General features: G+C 43.3%; 1 protein-coding gene across 6 annotated transcripts in view; it reads left to right on the plus strand.

Annotated features, from left to right (window-relative positions):
* The window catches only part of LOC115278817, a 172,850-nt gene that overhangs the window by 49,280 nt on the left and 99,846 nt on the right, over positions 1-23,724 (plus strand). For all 6 annotated transcript variants that reach the window (XM_029923303.1, XM_029923315.1, XM_029923313.1 and 3 more), the window contains exon 4: positions 2,984-3,112. The gene's annotated coding sequence lies outside the window, so the exon portion shown is untranslated. The remainder of the gene's footprint in view (positions 1-2,983; positions 3,113-23,724) is intronic.

Here is a 23,724-nt window from a genome sequence, read left to right on the forward strand (position 1 = left end):
CAGTATAAGTTGAAGGAATTTGGTATTGGTAATAGAGATCCAAATGTCTTTTTTTAAAATGTTCTACTTAACTGTTAAAGTTAGTAACATTCATAATATAGGAAAACTGAAACTTCAATGAAAAGTATGATCAGTGATGCAATTATATAGACCATGAAAATTAGGGGCGCCTGGGTGGCTTAGTCGGTTAAGTGTCTGACTTCGGCTTAGGTCATGATCTCCCAGTCTGTGGGTTCAAGCCCCACATTGGTTTCTGTGCTGACAGCTCAGAGCCTGGAGCCTGCTTCAGATTCTATGTCTCCCTCTCTCTCGGACCTTCCCTCACTCACTCTCTGTCTCTGTCTTTCAAAATAAAATAAAGACATAAAAAAAAAAAGACTGTGAAAATTACTCTGCAAAGTTTGATTGTGACTGCATGGCCTGTGTTCTCCAAGAGCTTTCTGTTAAGATCAGTAAGGTCTGGAGATGTAGGTAGATTGCCTACCCATAATCTTATTTCCAACCATTTATTTATTCAGCCAACAGGATTTGCTGATGGACTGGATATGTGGCTGAGGGAGAGGGGAAAGTCTGGGATGACTTGGAAGATGGAATTACCATTTACTGAGGTGGGGAGCCCCATAGGAGTGTCATTCTCACCAGGGTGGGACATCAGGAATTTGGCATGGGGTGATGGTCCAGTAAGATGAGAATTGACTAGTAGGTGTAATAAAAATGGTCTCTACTGCTTTTTTGTTTTTTGTTTTTGTTTAACCTGAGTGGCCATGGATGAATTCAGTTAATGTCTCTCTGGAGATAACAGTACTTCTTGCCTCATAGAGCGGCTGTGATGAACAGTTTATTTAATTTATTTTTTTAACATTTTATTAATTTTTGAGGGACAGAGACAGTGTGATCAGTGGAGGGGCAGAGAGAGAGAGAGGGAGACACAGAATCCGAAGCAGGCTCTAGGCTATGAGCTAGCTGTCAGCACAGAGCCTGATGCGGGACTCAAACCAACGAACCGTGAGATCATGATCTGAGCCAAAGTCAGGTGCCCAACCGACTGAGCCACCCAGGTGCCCCTGTGATGAACAGTTTAAATGGATAATTCATTTTTAAATGCCTGTCTCAGTGTCTGGCTAGTTCAAGATGGTTGGATAGTTGGATGGTTGGATAGATACCCAGACCTCACATAGTTGAGGATGGAATTCATTGGTGGTTCTAACAAGAGCAGTTTCAGGTCAGCAGTGGAGACAAAGGCCTGATTAGAATGGGTTGAAGTGAGGATGGGAGGAAAGAATTGGAGACAGCAGATGTAGTCAGCTCTTTTGAGTATTCCTGTAAAATTGGATTGGAGAAATGGGAGGTTATTCTATGGAATGTGGGGTCAAGAGAGAGGTCTTTTTCTAAAGTCTTCCTTTCCTTCAGGTCTTGAGGGAATTACAGGCTGTTTATATGCTGACGAGAGTCATCCTGTGTAGAGGGGACCATTGATGATGTAGTTGGATTTAGGATTGTGAGGTGTATTGGCCAGAGATAACAAGCTGACTCAGATAACCAGATTGTCCTTTGTCTCCTTATTTTCTCCTTCTTAGTCTTTCATTTGTTCCCTCACCAGATATTTATTGAAGGCTCACAAGGTGGCAAGGACCGTGCCAGGTGGCTGGGTAAAGATTGAAGATGAAGGGGTGAATCAAACAGGAACGACCTCTACACACTTCTGAAGTTTGTACTGTCTGGTGGAGATAGGCTTTCTGAAAGTGCACAAATAAGTCAATGACGATTTTGATAAACACTCCGCAGGAAGAGTAGAGAGTCCTTTTTGGGGGAGAGCATACCTTGGGGTAACTTAGACTGGGGGCATTAGGAGGTTCTCGGACGTGAAGTGTGGCCACGAGTGAGAAAAGCATTCCGAGCCGATGGAACAGAGCAGACAAAGGTCCCGGGGCAGGGAAGACCTGCTGCTTTTGAGGATTTGAGAGGTTGGAAGGGACCAGGTCTCTCTGTTAAGGTTTTAGATTATATCCAAGGAGCGGTGGGGAGCCACTGGAAAGTTGTAAGTTGGGAAGTGACGTGACGAGGTTTGCATTGGGTAAGAAAACCCCTTGTGGGGCTGTGTGTCGAGGTGGGTGGGTTGGAGGGGTTAGAGTGCAAGAAGGCAAAAAGATAGTATCTGTGAAAATCTTTAGACCTAAATACTAAACAGTTTTGATGTGAAACAGAGAGTTGAGAATATCCTCTAGCAGAACTTGCTTTGAGAAGAATTAGCTGTGAAAAGAGCATTTCTTGTTAAAAATAATATCATTACAAGGGTCATACAAGGTCAGTGATTTCAGATTATTTAGCATAAAATGAAACTTTGAAAAAGACTTTGGCAACTATGTGAACGATTAAAAAAAAATCAGGCCACGTTAACCTTTTTCCCCAACAGCAGTACCAGTGACACGGTATTAGAGATAGAATCTATTAAGTAAACAGATTGATGTACATGCGTATGTACCAACAATACTTAACCTGCCTGTGTGCATGTAATGTAAATCAACCTTTAAGTTTTCGCTTAGTGGGTGTACATGATTTTAATTTTTTTAGAATAGAAACCGATACAGTAAAGACCATTTATTAGTTAATAAACAAATATGTTCAAAGTTCCTCTTTGCACTCTCCAGAGTGTCTTAGCTTTGCACCATGAGTAGAGAATGAGCATCTCTGCTGGTCGAAGGGTCAGGCTGGTAAAAGGGTGACCAGGTCAGAGTTCAGGGTGCGTGCATTGTTAAACTGAGTTAGGCTTCTCCCCAAAGTGAGTTCTTGAAACCGAGGGCGGGTAGAGTACCCGGTATTGCTATCTCTGTTCGCCCACAGGTCCAGGGCCGTGAACTACTGTGTTCTGCGCCCTCACTTAAAGAGAAAAGAAAGGAAAGAAACAGAAGTTACTCCCTATCTAGACAGTACACTCATGAGCGTTCTCTCTTGGTTGTAACTCCCATTTTTTTCTACCACACAGGCGTTTTATTAATGCTTTTGAAGGTTAGAAGATGTTTATTTTCCCTTCTGGAGTTTCTCTGACTCACTGATGGTCTCGGCTCACACCTGCCAGCGCAGGGGAGATGGTCGATACCCCCGTGACATCTGAGTAAGTAGGTTCTGCTGTGTATGGTGTTTAACTGCTTAAAAAAAATTTTTTTTGTAACTTTAAAGGTTTAAAGTATTATGCATTTTAATTGGGGTCTTTATGTTTTTTTTTTTGGATAATGATGGCAATTACTGTAATTCCAATAAGTGAATATTTATAAATAATGGGTTTCCAGAAGTTAATCCCCGGATGATGAAAAAAAGTTAGTGAAACATTTTCCATGCATAATACTTTGGCTTTTAAGAAACATATTGAAGACTTAAATGCATATTTTAAAAATTTAAAAGCATTCTTCTTAGTGCTTCATTTTACTTTTATATTATGAAATGCAAATTATTGGTAAGGCAGTTAATTGTTATGCATTTTAAAAATACAACTATATCTATACAGAAATTGTCTTTTAACATAGAATGTATTTTGGTTAACTTGCAATAAATACTGGTTGGTTTTGTGGAAGTAGAATATTAACAGTTCTTTCTATTTGAAAATAATGATTTTTTTTTCCCTACTAATGTAGACAAGAACCCAGAATGTCTCTGTATTTAATTTTCTTTCTTAATTGAGGAGGCTAAGAAAGAAGAACATGCATTCTTTCTAATCAGAACATTGGAATGAAATTTAAAGAGTTGAGCCAGTAATCTGGATATAAATTATTTCTCAGAATGAAAGCTGTCATTCCTCTTGTTAGGTCAGTTGAAACTGTTTTAACAAAACTAGGAAACCATGGGGCTGTACTACAGTCTTGTTTTAGAATGTGAAGTTCAAAACATCTAATAAATAAATATACAAGATGTTCCCCTCTTCGATGGGGTTATTTAAATTAGGTCTCTTTCTGTGCTGTCCCATATGGTAGCCAGTGGCCACATGTAGCTACTGACATTTAAAATGTGGCTAGCTCCAACTGAGATGTGTTATGAATAAAATGCACACCACATTGCAAAGACTTAGTGTGAAAAAGAGACTAAAATATTTTATTAATAATTTTGTATGAATCACAGGTTAACATAATTGGATATATTGGGTTAAGTAAATGACTTATTTAATATCACTTTCTTTCTTTTACTTTTCTTTCTGAGTGCTAGAAAATTCTAAGTTACTCGTGGATTACCTTATATTTCCAACGGCCAGAATTAAACTGTGTCGTCATATAGCATCAAGCGTTCTTAGTTATCCATTCTCCGTATTCTTTAGGGTTGAACCTTCTGGTGTGTGCATGGATAAACTAATATAAATCTGTATTCTTTGTAGAATAGGATTCTTTGATTTATCAGAATTTACTAGTGCCTGCCATGTGCCAGACAGTATTCTAGGCATTGGTGATACAGTAGGGAACAAAATGAAACTTCCTGCCTTCATGGAGTTAACATTCTTGTGGAGACGAAAAAAAGACTAAAAACAAGTAAATAAGAAAAAAAAAATCTATTAGAAAGCCATAAGCACTTTCAAGGAAAACCTCACTGCACAGTGATACTTGAGCAGATACTTGAGGAAGAGGAGAGGAAGACCCTGGATATTTGGGGCCGAGCGCCCAGGCAGAAGGGATTGCGACACGAAGAACTGGTGCGGCAGGGGCGCCCCTGTCGGTGTGGATGGGGGAAGGAGGTGTGGTGATGGTTTGGAGGGAGTGAGGAGAACAGGAGACGAAGGGGGGTGCGTGGGCAGGGCATGGGAGCACTTGCAAGGATTTTGGCTTCAAGTAAGATGGAAAGCAGTTGGTGGGGTTCGAGATGAGAAGTGACAGGATCTTTCTGTGGAAGTTGTTTTGATAAAAGACTCGGGGCTGTGAGGGTAGGAGCCTTTGGAAGAGTGGAAGCAGAGAGCCCCAGCCCAGGGCCGCTGCAGTGACCCAGGCGAGAGTTGGTGGGACCTGAATCCCTAAACAAGGGAAGTGATGAGAAAGTGGTGGAATTACTTAATTACCTGTTACTGTGGACTTGGATGTGGAGAGAGAGAGAAAGAGACGTGTCACGTGGAAAGAGAGAAAGAGATGTGTCATGCTGTCCCGTCTTAACAGCTGAAGAGTGGAGTGGAGTTGCCTTTTGTTGAGATTGGAAGGAACAGATAGATGGGGAGGGGGTGATCAGTTTGGGACACATTAAGTCTGGGAAGCCTCTTTAGACATCTAAGTGGAAAAGTCAAGGAGGCAGAGTCTGGAGTTCAGTGAGAGGTCAGGGCTGAAAAGGCAAATGGGAAGTCATAAGCAATTACCATTACTTAAAGCCCGAAGAAGAGTTGAAGCCGAGGGAGTGAGAACAGATGGAAAAGAAGAGAGGAAACAGACCGTAACTCAGTAACATCATCCACACGCAAGATGCCCATTGGCCGATGTTATTGAATTAGTGTGTGTTTTCTCAGGTGTGGCAGTGATGCTGTAGTTACATAGGGGATGTTCTTATTTCTGGAAGATGGACACTTAGGTTTTTAGGAATGAAATGCCCTACATCTGTGTTCCTCTTTCGGATGGTCTGGTATAAAGGAAGTACGACAAAGATGGAGGGAGTGTGGTAAAACGTCAGCAGTCGGCGTTTAGATGAGGCCTCTTCAGGCATGAATACCTGAACACTTTCAGCTTTTCTGCAAGTTCAGAAAGTTTTTCCAGAAATGCCTCCAAAGAGGGGCAAACGTGAGGACGGTGGGCTGCTGGTTTTCATAAGCCCTTGATCAGTATTTGACTCTATAAACTACACACGTTTAGCTTTGATAAAAATAAAAAACAATAAAATAAGTCAAATGTACTAGGGGAAACACTGTAATTTCAAGAAATGTTACATAATCATCAAGTCAGTTCTTTGGAAATTAGTACTTTTTAAATATGGCCTTTGAGGCTTAAGACTGGAATTTACCTTGGAGAACCTCTCAGCCTGCCCCCTCTACCCTAGGGATTAATACAGCGAGTTTCAGGGGAGTTAAGGGCCTTGCACAAGGTCACGTGCCTGTGGAGCAGCAGAGCCAGGTCTGGAGGCCAGATCTTTGCACTGCTGTTTCGTTAGTTGGGGGGGAAAAAAAAGGAAAGGAGGAAGAGAGAGGTCTAGGACCTGAGCGAAGGACCATGGCGACAGTTGGAGCTCGGGAGTCTCAGCAAGAGAGCGTGAGGAAGAGACAGGAAGGTTGGCACTGGGATTATTCCAGTCACCAAGGAGAGACAGTGTTTGGAGAAGCAAGAAGGACTAGCGTTGTCAAATGCTCCCGTTGGGTTAGGTAAGACATGCGCTGAAAATCGATCCTTGGCTTTAGCAACAATGAGGTTGTTAGTGACCTTGACAAAAGGAAGAGGATTTGGTGAAGTGGTGGAGACAAAAGGCCTGAGTGAAGCAGATTCAAGGGAGAGCTGGAGAAATGCCTGGAAAAAGGTGAGTGTAGGCCCTCTTTAGAGGAACTGTGGAGAGAAGAGGGGGTGAAAGAAGGTTTGGTTTTGGTTTTTTAGATGAAATAGAGATTTCAAGCTATTCTTCTGAAATGACCCACCAGATTTGTGGCATTTAAGACCACCACCTTGTGTGTGTGTGTGTGTGTGTGTGTGTGTGTGTATGGGTAGGTTAGTATTTCCCTTCTGGAAGGATTTCATAGAACAGTGTTTGGTAGACTCTGTGTGTGTGTGTGTGTGTGTGTGTGTGTGTGTGTGTGCGCGCACGCACGCATGCGCGCGCACACATGCGTGTAGAAGTTGGCATTACATTCAAGGTTGCTTTTGTAATTGTTACAAAATTTGGCTTCGTTTCTTCTTGCTCAGGCTCTGTAGCTGTAATTAAAATTTTTAAGGAAATAAATGTTGAGCCTGTTCTCAGCTGAAAGTGTTGAGAAGACTGTTGCTGGGGGGAGGGGGAGTGTAATCTCTTTTCTTCCCTTTAAAGAAGTGACCGAAATGTTGGAAGAGATGGAGGCAAAGACATGCCCAAGGTCACAAGACAAAATGTTGCCAGAAAACTGGATCTTAGATCCGATTTACCAGCTACGTAGAACATTTAATCCCTGAGTATTTCAGTTCCGACATGTATAAAATGAGATATAAAACCACCTAGGACATGAGGTTTTCGTGTGGATCAAGTGAGATAGTAGATGAATGAGCTTTGTCAACGACAAAGCATTCTGTAAATACGAGTCACAGTGCTAGAGGCAAGTCAGGCTTGAGGGTTCGACAGTAATTAGAATAACTGGAGAGAAAATACGTTACAAAATGTGGATTGAGACTACTTACAACAGTACTAATGGAATCTGTGAGAGTTTGCTTTTCGCCCATGTCAGGCTTTGTTAATAACACCACAAAATCCATCGTCTTTGGGCCCATCATAGAGTTTTGTGGTTAAGAGCCACGGCCGACATCCAAGGAGTCAGTCCGTTAATCCCCTAGGAACTCAAACTTCCTGAACAGCTGACTGTTTCGGTACTTTTAATATAACCTTAGTTTGCTGGCACTGTGTGGAAAGGCTCTTAAATGGAAAATAAATGCAGGCTGTGACGATAAATTTTATGTCAGACTTGGAAAGCAGTTCTGTATTTGATACTCGAAGTGGAATTGTAGTCATACTATATTTTTATGAGGTTTATGTTTTGGGAGGTTGAGAAATTTAAAATAGATAGCAAGGTCACGCCTATCTGTGAAGATGTAAAGAGGTCGGGTGGTTCTTTCTTAATAAAACAAGTATAAAATTGGACAAGACTGACAAAAGCAGTCATTTCTGGGCACTGGAAATAGACTGGCAAGGCAGACAATAACTATGCCGGAACACTGGCTGAGAAGAGTGGGAGTCTGTGGCCTTCTTGCCCGGGCCCCTCCCCCACCTCTTATCTCCCTTGGTGAGAACTGCAGTTTTACCAGCCGGTACTTTTTACCAGAAGTGATAGATGCAGTTGGGTGGGGGTTGGTGGTAAAAACCCACAGCTTTGCTGGTCAGGAGGGCACCCTCAGTCCATAGTGGACGGGGAAAACCTGCAGTCGCTACCTCGGTTTTGCAGTCCAGCAGCCAGAAATTTAACAGAGAGATTCCAGAAGTGAGGGAGCCGTTGAAGGGCTGACATCAGCTCTCCACGCAGTTGCAGTTGTGGCTGAGGGCTAAACTTGGCATGCCTTAGGGGATGGAGACTACAGACAGCCCAGCAAAAAGCGAAAGTCGGGGAGTTCCTTGATAGCTGGAGACAACTTCAAATGCTTTTTCAACCCACAAACAGCTTCTTCAGTGGAGGGTCGAAGCCTTAGGTACAAGGTGTTTGGGCACAGGCTCTACCTAAATCACTGTGACCTGTGGCTGACCAAGACACAGTGCAGACACAGAGGTCTTCCCTCTTCCCTCCAGGCCACAGAACAGAAATACGAATTTAAAGAGTAAGTTAGGAATGTATGGCTGGCTCAGTTGGTGGAGTGTGGGACTCTTGATCTCAGGGTTGTGAGTTTGAGTCCCACCTTGGGTGTAGAGATTACTTAAAAAAAGAAAAAATAATAACTAAGACAACAGGGACCACATTCATGGAAGAGACAGGTTCTATAGTTTAAGTGTAAGCAGATACTAAAAGGACCATCACCCCTTGGAAAACTGAGGTCTGTCAGCTGGTAAGTGGATGACAAGCAGAATACTGTCAGGCAGTAAAAAGGAATGATGTACTGACGCATGCTATAATGTGGATGAACCTTTAAAACGTTATACGAAGAAGATAGAAGAATATAGTTCCATTTGTATGAAATGTCAGGAATAGAGAGATCCATTCCTAAGAGCATCCAGAAGACCAAAATACATAGACATGAATTTAATGAGAGAAGGTTAATAGAAGCAGGTTAGTAAGAATACCCAAGTAGGAAAGACTGTAACCACGTTTATAGGTTGGAAGACATAATATAGTTAGTGTGGCAATTTCCCCCAATAATCTATAGATTCAGCGAAGTTGTCAAGATCTCAGAAAGGATGTTTAGACAAGTATTTGTAGAAAAAACAGAGTCTAAAATTCATATGGATATGCAGAGAACCTAGAATAATCAAAATATCTTTAAAAAAGAAGTTGGGAGACATATATTGGTTTCAAAACACTGGCACCCCCAACCCCCAAAGTACCAACACAGTCTGATTCCATTTAGGTGAAATTATACAAAATGCAACCTGACTGGTTGCGACAGAGCAGATCATTGGTTGCCTAAGGATGGCTTAGGGGAGGAGGGAGTTTTAGAAGTTTTAGAAAAGGCAAAGCCATAGGTCAGATCCGTGATGGCCTGGGGCCAGAGGTGAGAGCAGAGGCTGGCCGGAGACCGGTCGGAGGGAACTGCTGCCTCAGTGGGACTCTTCTTGGTGACAGTTCTGTGAAAGCTTGTCTAACCACATGCTTAAAATGGATGACTGACTGATGTAGATTATACCTCAAGGAAACCATTAAAAACTGAGTAGCCACTCAAAATTTTAAATTCTCTTTAAGATGACCATTCAAGAAATAAGACTAGATTGTTATCTATTGGGCTACATTGTTATGTATTTCTTTGGCATACTTCGGTGAGACCAGTTAAACCTATGTTCTATGCCAAGTGCTCTTTTGGATTCTAATTGTAAAACAGAAATCATTATTAGTCGTCTTTCACAGAATTTAGTGACCAGTGAGCACTGTATTTCCCTTGCACGTGAACACTGACTTTATGTTTAATAACTATTACCCCCCGTTACATGGAAACCAATTTGAAAATAAACTATTTTTTTAATAAATAAATCAAAAAATATATAAATAAATTCAAAAAACAGCAAAGAAAAAAAAATTAGGTTCTACCTATGGCTTCCGATTTATCTTTTAGTAATATGTGGTCAGATTTTGCTTTAAATGTATTCTTGACTGAAGTACTTTGAGAAAGGAAGTTGGTGGACCTCAAGCTGGTCCCTTGTCTATAAAATGAAGACCATGAAATACCTGCTTCAATGATATAAAAATAACTTCTTGGGTTCAGTTTAAGAGCATGCGTACACGGGCAGTTCCCTTCTGTACCACAGGAGGGCGTGCTTGCGTTGTCGCTAACCTGAGCTGAGCTCTGAAGCTGTTTCTAAAATGTGGTTGCAAATTTCAGAATGAGTGGATTTCTGGGAAAGTGAGAAGGGAAAAGATTGTTTTGACAGTGTCACGGGAGGGAGGTACTCAGAACACAAGTGATGAAAAGGAAGGGACTGAACTTTAAGATATGAAAGCTTTTGCTGACATACATCATTACAGATTTCCATTTCCAGTCAGCAATCCTTCTTCTTTGCCTGTATCCTAGAATTTTATTTTGTTTTCTTCCTTCTTTGCAACTGTATCTATAAATCTTTTGTATCCAACAAATACAGAACCCAAAGTTTAGTTTCTCAGTAGTGGTCCTTAATGATAAATGTTGGTTGAAGATAAATTGGACTGTTTATGCTCTATGCCCTGGACATGAGCAACATCTGTTGGTTTGTTCGCCTTAAATTAGGAAATTATGAAATTCGAAAATTTTCACCCTGCCTTTCTCCCTCCATACTTTTTTTCTTTGTTCATGCTTCTGAATTCCTTTTGGTGATGTTTTCCTGTCATACGTAGCTCAGAAGGTTGGGCGTGGACAGGGAAAACTTTGTTCTGTGGGTGAACCCTGGGGACGTGGAAGTAATTATATTATACAGTGAAATTTAAAAATTTGAGACCAAGATAAAGCCAAACAAACAAACAAACAAAAAAAAAGAGTGAATTTGGCAATTGTGGAATTATTCCAGTAAATTAAGGGCAATATTCAGTTTTATCTCAACTATGTATTTCATGTTAATGTTGGGTTTTTACTTAAATTATCCCTTTATAATAAAGGTAATCCCTTTATTTTGCTAATGTTTGTATTATAGATATAAAAGTTATGAGCCCATCGTGTTTTATGCAATGGTAATTATACCGTTAATGGTTTTTGTATTGGAAAATTTTCTGAATTTAGAGAAACAACAGCCCCAGGCATATGGCATTGTTCCTCGGAACCCTACTTCTAGAAGATGTCTCTGGAGCTTGTTGCTGGTAGTACACTTGTCCAAGTTTGGGGTCAGACTGTTCTGGTTCAAGTATGGAACCAGTGTGTTTGAAACTTGACAAAAGCAAAGTTATCCTTCTAACTTCATTTTCACTTGCTTGGGATCTGGTAATTACGTGAGCATGATAAACCGAAGTGGAATTACTACAGAAATTGTGTACCTTTTACCTGTATAGCAACCAATTTTAAAATGAGCGTGGCTGGGACACTGTGAAGAGTTACAAACTTATAAATACTTTTGAGGTTGCAATGTTCAAGAAGGAAAATGCAAAATAAAAAAGAAATCTGTAGCTCTTTGCTACTACTGCAGTATTTGTTCTTGTTTCAAAATGCGGGCACAGCCGTGGTGATCTGTGGTTCGCGTGGATGTGTCCATCTTGTTTGGGGAAAAAGAAGGTAGAGGACAGTTGAGCAAGCTGTTCCTTTTCTTTTACTAAAAGAATGTTTTTAAGTTTATTTATTTTGAGAGAGAGAGAGAGAGAAAATGCACGTGAACAGGGGAGGGACAGCGAATTCCAAGCAGGCTCTGTGTTGTGAGCACAGAGCCAATGTGAGGCTCTATCCCACAACCATGAGATCATGAGCTGAGCCGAAATCGATCTGGATGCTTAACTGACTGAACCGTCTCTTCCTTTTCTTTTAAAGTCACTTTCAAAAACTATAGAATAGGGGCACCTGGTGGCTGAGCGTCCGGCTTCAGCTCAGGTTATGATTTCACAGTTCGTGGGTTTGAGCCCCGAGTTGGGCTCTGTGCTGACATCTCAGAGCCTGGAGCCTGTCTTCGAATTCTGTATCTCCCTCTCTTTCTGACCCTCCCCTGCTCGCTCTGTCTCTTTCTGTCTCTCAAAAATAAATGAAAAATGAAAATAAATTAAAGCTATAGAATATTTCAGGCATAGGAAGAAAGTATAAGGAATATTAAAGAATTAAAGAGTTACTAGTTACTGAAACATTGTACATATTCTCCTACAAGTCGGACCCTCTTCCTGCCTTACAGAGGGTCCTGAATTTGGTGTTTGTCATTCTCCTGCATGTTTTTACACTTTTCTAAATACAGATGTATTTCTGAGCCTAAATAGAAGGTACATGTTTTTTATCCTTTTAACCAACTTCTGAATATACAGTACGTTACTGTTACCCGTAGGTGCAGTGTTGGACAGTGTGTCCCTAGGAATTTTTATCTGGCACCACTGAAACTTTCTATACGCGGCAACTCCTCATGTCTGCTAAAAACCGTCATTCTCCTTTGAGCTTTTAGGAGTTTGACTGTTTTGGATCCTTCATACAAACGGAAATAATGCAGTATTTGTGCTTCTGTGACAGGCTTATTTCACTTGCATGATGTCCTCAGGGTCCTTCCTTGTTGTCACAGACAGCAAGAATTCCTCCTTTTTTTTTTTTAATTTTTCTAAATGTTTGTTTATTTTTGAGGGAGGGAGAGAGAGAGACAGAGCATGAGCAGGGGAGGAATAGAGAGAGAGGGAGACACAGAATCTGAATCAGGCTCCAGGCTCTGAACTTTTGGCACAGAGCCTGATGTGGGGCTTGAACCCACAAACCATGAGATCATGACCTGGGCTGAAGTCAGACACTTAACCGACCGAGCCACCCAGGTGCCCCACATTTCCTCCTTCTTAAGGGCTGATTAATATTCCCTTGTTTGTATGTATCACATTTTCTTTATTCATTCATCTGTTGATGGGCATTTGGATTGTTCCCGCCTCTTTGCTGTTGTGAATAATGCTGCAGTAAACACAGAGGTGCACGTACCTCTTTGAGATCCTGGGTAAATATCCAGAGGTGGAATTGCTGGATCATATTATGGTTCTATTTTTAATATTTGAAGAAGCCTTCATATTGTTTTCTGTCGTAGTTGAACCATTTTAAGTTCCCATCAGCAGTGCACAAGGGCCTCTTATTTTTTCACATCCTTGCCAGCTCTTGTTATTTTTTTGTTTCTTTTATTTAAGATTAAAAAAAAATTTTTTTTAATTTTTTTTTATAAAGTAACCTGTCCAGTCCACATGGAGCTTGACCTCAGCGCCCCTGAGACCAGCGGTTGCGTGCTCTGCTGACTGAGCCAGCCGGTGCCCAGTGTTTGTTGTTGATAACAGCCATTCCGACAGGTGTGAGGTGATGCCTCGTTGTGGTTGTATTGCATTTTCCTAATGATTGGTGATGTCCAGCATCTTTTTATAATACCTGTTGCCCATTTGTATGTCTTCTTTGGAAAAATGTCTATTCAAGTCCTTTGCCCATTTTTTAATCATGTTCATCTATCTATCTGTATGTCTTTATCTGTTTTTGCTGTTGAGTTCTAGAGGTCCCTATATATTATGGGTATTAATTCTTTACCGGGTATGTGGTTTGTAAATATTTTCTTCCATTCTCTAGGGTTTTTTTTCACTTTGTTGAGTCTTTCCTTTGCTGTGCAGAATTGTTTTAGTTTGAAATAGTCCCAACTGTCTGTCTGTGCTTTGTTGCAAGACCAATGTCATGAAGCTTTTCCCTATTTTTTTTTTTTTGGTGCTAGAACCATTTTAATATTATTATACATACTTGCTGATCCTAGAAGAGGCTTATGCATATATGACTTTATCAGTTAACATCTGCAAGCATACATGACTGTGATCTCAATTTATAAATTCATCAGGATCAGAGCACTTGACCAGCATCTCTTTCCTGCTCTGCTTACCAGCTAGAAGTGACCAATGCATCAGTGTCCTTTTGCTTCTCTTCTTTGACTCTCTTTGTCCAGAGACATTTTGTTGTCAATCTTCAGTGCAGCTCACCTCCAGCCAAAGGTAATCTTCCTAGAAAAGTATTCAGTTGCTCTGAACTTTGCTTATAATTATAACCTATTTAATCACAGAAGAACCTCTGCAGATGTGAAGTTCAAGGTTGCATACAGTAACAGGAGATCATAGTTTTGGAGTCTAGTGCAGATTGTAAACCACAGATGTAGCACTTACGTAAGACACACACTGATTATCTCGTAAGCTGCACATTGACTCCATATGAACATTATCTTTTTTAAGTTTATTTATTTATTTTGAGAGAGATGGAGAGAGAGAGAAGCAGATGGGAGAGACAGAATCCCAAGCAGGCTCTGCACTGTCCGTGAAGAGCCCAATGTGGGGTTCAAACTCCAAACTGTAAGATCATGATCTGAGCTGAAGTTGGGTGCTTAACTGACTGAGCCACCCAGGTGCCCCTTTATGAACATTATTTTTTAAATAAAGTAGTCAGTCTCACAAAGTTTTTCAGTGCCAAGTACCAGTTGGCCAGGAAACGTGAGTGAGCCCGAGGCGCTGTCCACTCTTCAGGATCAGCCACGGGTTGGCTAGAGCATTGGAACACCTTTACTTAGGAAGGCTATGTCCCTCCCTCCTTTCCCTCACCGTGTAGTTGGGTGGTGGTTGGTGGCACATGGATGGAATGCTTTTGATCACTTGGCAAGTCATGAAAACCAGTGATCTTAAAACTATGCTGGGATCTTAAGTAGGCTGCTTTGTCCATTTCAGGCGCTGGGTGATAGGTCCCTATCAGGGCCTTTGTTCTTCCTCTGTGACCCCTGGAGCGTTGATCAGAGGTGAGTCAGAGCATCATCGCCTCTCTTTGACCTAATGCCTGGCTAAAACCGGAATGTCTAGCCCAGTCTGTTTGAAAATCACTCACAGAAGGAGGTTCTGCAGGTCTTCACAGAACCTGGAATTCCCGTGAGGATGTCTGATCCTTATAATCCAGGCAGTGAGCATTGTAGGTGAGCTTCCTGGGGGCAGTTGGGTCCTTATAATCCAGGCAATCAGTGGTTGAGTTAAAACGCAAGCTTGAAGCTCCATAACCCTGGGTGGAAAGAGAAGCTAAGGACCGTTTGAGATGGCTGGTGACTGCGCTGGTACCTGTGGGGCTGAGTGTGGACCCTGGTCCTGGAAGGTGGTGACACATGGCGGGCAAGTAAGATCCTTAGTCCATGCCGCCCAAGTAGGAAGCTGAGCAGCATATCCTCGACTGCAGTCTGAAGACTGAGTGTGGGTCACAGGATAGGACCTGTGCATGCAGGAGGAGAAGAGGCAGGGATCAGGCAGAGGGGAGACAGAGTCTGGGGTCCAGTTAGGTACAAGAGCACTCCTTCTGGAAATGGGTAGGACTGAGGTCTAGGGAAGAGGTGGATGTGCCACTTGTTCACTCTGAACTCTGTTCCTGAGCTAGAGAGGTCTTCTTTTTGGCAGGTCTGACTTTTTGACCTCCCTTCTGTTGCTGCTGCTGCTATTGCACTTAGTTCTCTGGTTCTTAAGCCACACCAGCACCCTGGACGTGGGCAAGCTGATTTTCAGCGCCACCTCTGCAGCATGCAGATGTCTGGGTACCGGGTCCGAGCAGACAGCACTTCAAGCACATGTAGCTGCACCTGGGTGAATGTTGGGGTGGGGGTGGATGCTCTTTGGATGGGGTTGGGGGTGGTCAGGTGGCCCCCCAATGGGCGCAGCAGGTCCATGCCCAAAGTGGTCAGACTCAACCCATTGATTGTGTAAGGTGGTTGCTTAAGATAAGATACCGTGCTAATGTTGTTTGGCTGTGCACCGTGCAGTGTTTGGAGGCACCCTCGGATCGGGGGTACCCAACTGGAAGGTCTCACTTCTCTTGGGGTGGAGGTGGGGTTGGAGTGGTGGAGCTAAGGGCAAGGCAGGCAGACAGAGGTGCTGTTTGGTAGGCACCCTCTTCTATGTTGTCTTCTAGGAGTCGTCCAGCTTCAGGCCTTAGCTTTCAGTCTCTAACCCGTTTTGAGTTGACTTTTATGTGGTGTAAGATAAAGGTCCAGTTTCATTGCTCTGTGTGAGGATACCCAGTTTTCCCAAGATTATTTACTTAAGACATTGTCCTTTCCCTTCTGTGTCCTTTTCCTCCTGACGCTGTCATTGAAGGTCAGTTGCAGGTACATGTGTGGGTATATTTTGGGGCACTCTCTTTGGTTCCATTCGTCTCCACGTCTGTCTTCATGCCAGGACCAGTTTGAGAAGAATTCACTTTAATTTTCTTTAAATATTTGGTAGACTTGACCAGTGAAGCCGTTGGTCCTGTGCATTTCTTTGTTGGAGGGCCTTGGATTACTGATTGAACTTCCTTACTAGTTAGAGATCTGTTCAAATTTTGTTTCTTCTCAATTTGGTCTCGGCAGGTTGTATATTTCCAGGATTTTTTCCCCCCCATTTCTTCGAGGTTCTCCAATTTGTTGGTGTATATAATTCACAGTAGTCTTTTATGATCCTTTTAATTTCTGTGGCATCAGTTATACCATCTCCTCTTTCATTGTTGATTTTTTTATTTGAACATTCTTTGTTTCTTAGTCTAGTTAAAGCCTGCCAATTTTGTTGCTCTTTTTCAAAAAAACAAGTCTTAGCTCCCCCCCATTTGCTCTTTTATTTATTTATGCTCTAGTCTTTATTCTTTCTTTTTAAAAAATTTTTATGTTTATTCATTTTTGAGAGAGAGGGGGAGACAGCATGAACAGGGGAAGGGCAGGGGGAGAGAGGTAGACACAGAATCTGAGCTATCCACACAGAGCCCAATGCAGGGCCGAACCCATGAACTGCAAGATCCTGACCTGAGCCAAAGTCAAACCCTCAACCGACTGAGCCACCCAGGCACTCCTATTCTTTCCTTCTTGCTGCTAACCTTAGGCTTTGGTTTGCTCTTTTTCAGGTTCCTTGAGGTATAGAGTTAGCTTGTTTATTTGGGAATCTTTCGTCTTTCTTAATATGGATGTTTATCACCAAGAACTTCCCTCTTAGTATTGTTTCTGTGGCATCCCATAAGTTTTACTATGTTGTGTTTTCATTTTTGTTTTTTTTTCAAGATATTTTATAACTTCCCTTTTGATTTTGTCGGTGACCCATCGGCTGTTCAAGAGCATGTTAGTTCATTTTCACATGCTTGTGAGTTTTCCAGTTTTCCTTCTGCTTTTGATTTCTGGTTTCATTCCACTGTGGTCAGAAAATATACTTGGTATGATTTCAGTCTTCCTAAATCTGTGTGGTGCATGTTTTCAAACAAGATATAAATTGTATCTGTTGAAAGAAAGTAGAGTTCCAAGGAAAGCAGACCCTGAGAAGGAGATGAACATGCAGGAAGTTTACTGAGGAAGTTTCAGGATTAATGCCCGTGAGAGAGACCGGAGCAGGACTGGGCAGAGAGAGACTGGGCTGCGGAGCCGCCACAGGGAAGGCCTCAGCCCGTCTCAAGTGGGTGGAGAGGAGGGATAGCCCTTCACAGTTGTCCCGGCTCGGGGGTTGGGGGCAAGCACTCAGCCGCCCCTGCAGAGGGGACCTGACTTGGGTGAGGCCACCCCGCTCAGGCTGAGAACTGTCCGCCTGCGGCTCCAGCAACCGGGGGAGGAGGCCCCTCCGTCCTAAGGAGACCTCGAGGCCTGAAGATCACAGGGTTCACCGCAGCGCGTGTTGCGTGTACTGTTCTTGCCTTCTTGGCCCAATATGATTTTACTTAATGTTTATTTTATTTTGAGAAAGAGATGGAGCATGAGTGGAGGTGGAGCAGAGAGAGAGAGAGACAGAGAGAGAGAGAGAGAGAGAGAGAGAGAGAGAGAGAGAGACTGAGAATCCCGAGCAAGATTCACACTCAGCCAGAAGTAGGGCTCCATCTCAGAACTGTGAGATCATGACCTGAGTTGAAATCAAGAGTTGGACACTTAACTGACTGAGCAGCCAGGTGCCTCTCAATAGTATGTATTTGAGATTTGTTTATATTAATGTCTGTAGCTGTAGTCTCTCATTTTAATGGTCTTACAATATTGGTTTTTTTCTAAACGTTTATTTAGTTTAGAAAGAGCTGGTGTATGCACGTGAGCAGAGGAAGGGCAAAGAGAGAAAGGGTGATACAGAATCAGAAGCCAGCTCCAGGCTCTGAGCTGTCAGCACAGAGCCCGACGCGGGGCTCGAACCCACCAACTTTGAGATCATGCTGTGAGCCGAAGTCAGATGCTCAACCGACTGAGCCCTCGATGCTTAACCGGGCGCCCCTCAATGTCTTGTGTAATCTCCATATTTAGGTCCTCTTACTGAACACATTATTATAACTTGGCCTTTCTACTAAATACACTTTCATGTTAATATTTTAGTATATGTGCTGTCGAAGCAAGCACCCCTTTCATTAGTAAATATCTTCATGAACAACTTAATGACGACACAGCAGTCCACTTGGCTAGGCCGTCATTTGTTTCACCGCGACCCTGTTGACATTTAGATGAACATGTTTCATCGTGACTTTTCTGGAACTCCATCTTTTCCATGACAAAATTATATACGCAGCTATGTTTGATTCGAGTACTGCTGGGAATATTCTGTATAATTAAATATTTGTCCGAGATGTATTCAGGAGTGAGGTGCAAGAAGAGACCTAACTGATCTCCTCCCCATATGGTTAACCAGCTTTTTTGTATTTTGTCCTTTTGGTTTGACTGTCTTTGCCTGTTTTGTGTCACCACTCAGCAGCCATCAATAGTGCCCTCCGTAAATGTTTGAGTATGTGAACCAGTTTTTTATGTGTGCTTTATGTTCAGAGGTGTTATTCTTTTGCTTTGACCTGTCAGTTCAAGCCTGTACTGCACTGTTGGAATGATGAGAGCTAGTAGAACAAGAATCCCCCCCCTTCCTTCTCTTCCTTCTCTTCTTCTTCTTCTTCTTCTTCTTCTTCTTCTTCATCATCATCATCATCATCATCATCATCATCACTGTTTCTCAGACTTTCCTGGGCTATTTCTGCACCATCTTTCTTTCCCATGAACTTTAAGTAATCGGCCACTGCTCCTTTAAAACTGTTAGGATTTTGATTGACAGTGTATTAGTTTTCCGAAGAAATGTAAAGACGTTTATGTTTAACGTTTCTGGCCTAGTAAGTACAGCATGTTTCTCTAGTTTGTAGATTTTGGAATTGTTCAATTGGAGAAGATAAAGCCCCAGATTTCCTTTTCGATTAAAATTCAGGCCAGTTAAAGACATGATTCGCAGCTCGTTCATCGCAGAATCATCCCACACAGCGCTTCCCTGCACCGAGCAGCGCCTCAGAGGGCTTGCCGCCTCCTTGCAGAACACGGCTCGCACGGTGCCACGCGCTCCCGGGCTGGACAGGGGCTTGAAAACAGGAAACAACTGATGTGCTGTGCGGTGGAGGACCTGTTGTCTCTTTTTTCTTTTTTTTGTTTTATAGTATGGCCTGCTTTCTCCCCTTTCTCCCACAAATCTTTAGGGGAATTCTGTGCCCTCACTTCTCTGGTTCACCTTTTTTAGAGTAAAGAAATAGGCTACAAAGCTCGTCGGCCTGAGGGAAGTCTGCATAACTCCCTGTCACACCTGCTTGGCTTCAGGCCGTGGTGTCTAAGTGACGGATGAAGCCTGGTTTGTGTGTTCTCACGGAGCGCTGTTGGCTGCAGGCCAACCCATTTAGCCTTTGCTTTTTTTTTTCTTGCATAAAACTGCCTGTTTCTCACTTCGCATGGGGGTGTAGGCACGTGAGAGATGTTTGTTCTTGTCGCACGCAGGCCATCTGTGATCCTCCGGCATCCTCCGCAGGCTCCCAGGTCGGCCGGAGTGTCTGCCGGACGGCACCCAGGCCGGCCAGGGTCCCCGCCTGTGTGCGTTGGGTGACGCACCTCAAGGATCCGATAGGGGCCGTGACTCGTGTTGAAAAGTTTGAATAAGCCCTTTATTTAGAATAATTTTGGACTTGAAGAGAAGTTACAAAGATAGTACAGAGAGCTCCCATATGTCCCTGCCCCCACCACCCGAGTCGCTGCCTCTTACATTATCTGGTGACATCTGTCACGATCGAGGAGCAAGCGTTGCCGCGTTACTATTAACTAAAACCCGCACTTTGTCCACATGGCCCTGGTTTCCCTGTTCTGGGATCCACGTTACGTTTTATCGTCCTGTCTTCCTTAATTTCTCCTGGTCTGTGACAGTTTCTCAGACTCTCCTTGTGTCTGATGACATTGCCAGTTTGGGGGAGTCCTGGTCGGATACTTTGTAGAACGTCCCTCAGTTAGGGCTTTTCTCGTGTTTTTCCGGATTGGACTGGAGCTGATGGGGTTTTGAGAGGAAGACCACAGAAGCCAAGTGATATTCCTACCGCATTGTATGAAGGGGACATGATTTCACCCCTCATGATGTTGACCTTGATCACCTGGCCAGGGTAGTGGTGCCGGGTAGTAAATTTATTTCCCACCTTCTTTCATTCTCTGCTCTTTGGAAGCAAGTCACTGAGCACAGTGTAGACTCAGTTGAAGAGTTTCATTAACTGTCTCATCTTTCCGTGCCCTATTCTGTCTAAGCCACACTTGTTATTTTTGTTGTATCCCGAATGCATAGATTTTTTGAAGCCTTAGACGTTGCCTCGGCTTAGGCGGGATTTGAACTATCTCGTAGCTATGTTGAATCTTTATTCCATTCCTCTTACGTTTGGTTTCTTGGTTTTATTAAAAAATCTCTATACCCCGGGGGCAGCTGGCCGGCTCAGTCTGCAGAGCGAGTGACTCTTGATCTCAGGTTGTGAATTTGAGCCCCATGATTTTAGAGCTTCCTTAAGAAAAATTATAAAAATCTTTATACCCTGCACGCCACCTCCTTGTACCTCACAGCCTCCTCTGTTCTGCGCAGATGGCGGCCCCGCCTGTACTTTTTCTAGCACGAGGAAGCCTCGTGTCTCTCTTACTGTTGGGGAAAAAAAGTTTAGTATAAGAACGTTTTTATCCATAGTGAAGCTTATCTAGTCAACACCACAAGATACTTAATTCTACTTAATGTGCTGGAAATCTTTCTGTGTATAAAATTGTGTTAAACACTTAGGAGTTGTAATGTTCTCGGACCCCGTCCGGATACTGTAATAGGCCGGCCTGCCACACACCTTGGTCCCCTGGAAGGCAGCTGAGCCGTAGGAGTTCACATTACAAATCGCTTGTTGTGGTAGTGTTTGTGGGCTACATTTCTCGATGACCTTGATTTTTTTTTTTGCCTGATTATTCCTTTTGCCCTCAACTCAAATGACTTTATTTACATTTCAAGTCAGTTTCTAAGAATTTACAAAGGAAGAAAAAGAATTTTAAAAGGATAATGTATCATTTTAGCATCTGATAGGAATGTTCTTGAAATGATACATAAATTGGGTTTTTGTTCATTGAATCAACATTTTATGTGCTCGAAGGGAACTTACTGTTTCAGAAAATCCTGTGAGAAATTTGTGAAGCCCCAGAACGATCAGTTTTGCAAATCCACATCTGTAAACACTTAGTTTCATCAACAGGTGTGAATGTTTCATTTAGCCGGACTGGTTAGCGTGTTTCCAGAACATTAGAACTCCATGTCCCTTCTTACTGTGAGCGTATTTTAAGGAACCGTTTTGAGTATGTTCTAGTATTTTGTCTTTAAGTCAGTCTTTGAGTTCAGTACTGTGGGGAAAGTTCAAAAAATACATTTCAAGCGAGTTTTTGCTCACTTCATGGCTATTTAGTATGACGACTCAGAAACAGAATAACGTTTTGAATCGACCACAGGGGAAATCCTTTCCTTGGCCCCTCAAGTCTACTTTCAGTCCAGTCAGAAGATTCATAAATTCATGTGGGGGATTCCCACATGCTCTATTATAAGTCTCTCTCAAAGTTTTCGTCTATGTGTAGAATGTCAGGCGGGATCACACACGTTCTGTGTCTCCGTGTGCAAGGGCCATTCAGCGTACCGTTCCTTTGTTTTAATATTACTCATTCTTTTTTCTAAGTGTGGATGTGCAAGAGTGAGAAAGGCTGAGTGGTATAAAATGAAATACAAAAAAAAATGAATTTACTTGTTCTCAGGTTGGCTAAAGATCTACTGTAAGATCTTTGGGCAAATACTGGCTCTTTTCCTCTGTGGAGAGTAGAGAGCTCTGTAGAGCTGTGGAGACATGAGCCCCCTTCCCTGCCTTCCGCGGCCCCGGCCGTGTCCTGTCTGGCGAGGCGCCGGCGGTCCTGTCCCCTGTGGAGGAGGGAGGGATAGTTGTACTGCTCAGGTCTGGGCAGATATGCTTCCCGCAGTTACTGTTCAGCTCAGTTTCTGAGGTCCTGAAGCCATCTTCAAAAACATGATAAGCAGCGAGCCGTTTTTGGGAGAATCTACCAGCAGAAGAATCATGACATACTGTGAGAAAGGCAGCCAGAAAAAGTGTGTGTGGACCACCGGTCCTGTGCCTATACTTTCCTGAGCTTGTGCAAGGGAACACCATGGCTTCTGTGGGGACAGGGTTATGTGTACCCTTCTGTTGGCTCAGTCCCCTGGCCCCCCAGGAACACGTGAAAATCCCCAGTGGTAGACGGGCCTGCCATCAGCCCGACCAGCTACAAGCACACGAGGGAAGTTTAATACCGAGTGCGGGTTTCCTCCAGGAGAGGAAGATTCCCGTCTGTGCACAGAAAGCAGCCCCTGGGCCTGGTCACCTGGTCCTGCAGCCCCTGCGCAGGCCTCAGGGAGAGTGCTCCAGGAAGGGTGCTCCAGAGGGATAAAAGATCCTGGAAGTGGGCTGGCCTTTCCCTTAAGGCATTGAAAAGTCCTCCCCCGCCCCATTCAAATGCCAACAAACAGTAAAATGGAGTTCCTCCTAATTATCCTGGTTCATTCTCAGTCTTGACATCACCCAAAGTTACCAAACATGTTTTCATGGAAAACTAAACTTTTATGTTCTTGTGCCAAGAAGATAGATCTGTGAGGATGCTTGAATTTCCCCCTTTAAAATTTTGCTTCTCCTCTAAAACCCCCTGTGTTTTCCCTGTTATAAAATTGCAGGAAATTTCACATTTAAATCAGCTGCTGTTGGCCTGCCCATGCACTTTTTGGTGGATTTGTGAGCGTTCAGTAAGTGCCAGGAGGTCTGCGGCAGGGTGCTGCGTGGGCACCTCGTGGGGTCCCGTTCCCGCCCGTTGTCAGAGCCAGCGTGCCTCTTAGGCGTGGTTTCTAAGCTGCACAGTCACGACCTCTTTCAGTAAATTCTTTTTCAGCTTTATCTCTCTCCTTCACACGAAGATGCAGACGTCAGTCTGAATTTCGCACTCTCCAGCTGATTTTGACTTGATCCAAACTCGGAGCATCTGAAAGTGGGTTGCAGGGGGATGTAATACCTTGGCCTGGAAGGTTGCCTCCCGCTCTGGGATGTCAGCATTCATTCGTTCAGTGGACGTTTATGACGTGCTTGTTTTGAGCCAGGCTCTCTGATGGGGTGGGAGGGTGGAAATAAAAAGGCCCAGGGCCGTCTTCAGTAAGCTTGCAGTCTAGTGAGAGGAGAGGAGTGCGGTGTGGTAACAGCCCCGATGTGGAAGCACTGCGGAGGTGTGAGTCCAGACGCTCAAGGCATCCTTCTGCAGAAACTGACAGAAGACCCTGGTTGGGGAAGATGGACACAAGGAAACTGGGAGAAGATGAGGGTTGTGATAAGCTGGGGGAAGACAGGAGCTGGGGGAAGTGTCAGGCTCTGGTGGTGCTCCTAGGGGAGGTTGCTGTGTATTTAAAGGCCTACAGAAGCTAGAGGCTAAGGAACATGCTGGAAACTGCAAGGCATTGGGACCTGCTTGAGGTCAGGGTTTGTTAAAGAA

Source organism: Suricata suricatta, chromosome 2 (assembly GCF_006229205.1).
Source record: "Suricata suricatta isolate VVHF042 chromosome 2, meerkat_22Aug2017_6uvM2_HiC, whole genome shotgun sequence".
NCBI lineage: Eukaryota > Metazoa > Chordata > Mammalia > Carnivora > Herpestidae > Suricata > Suricata suricatta.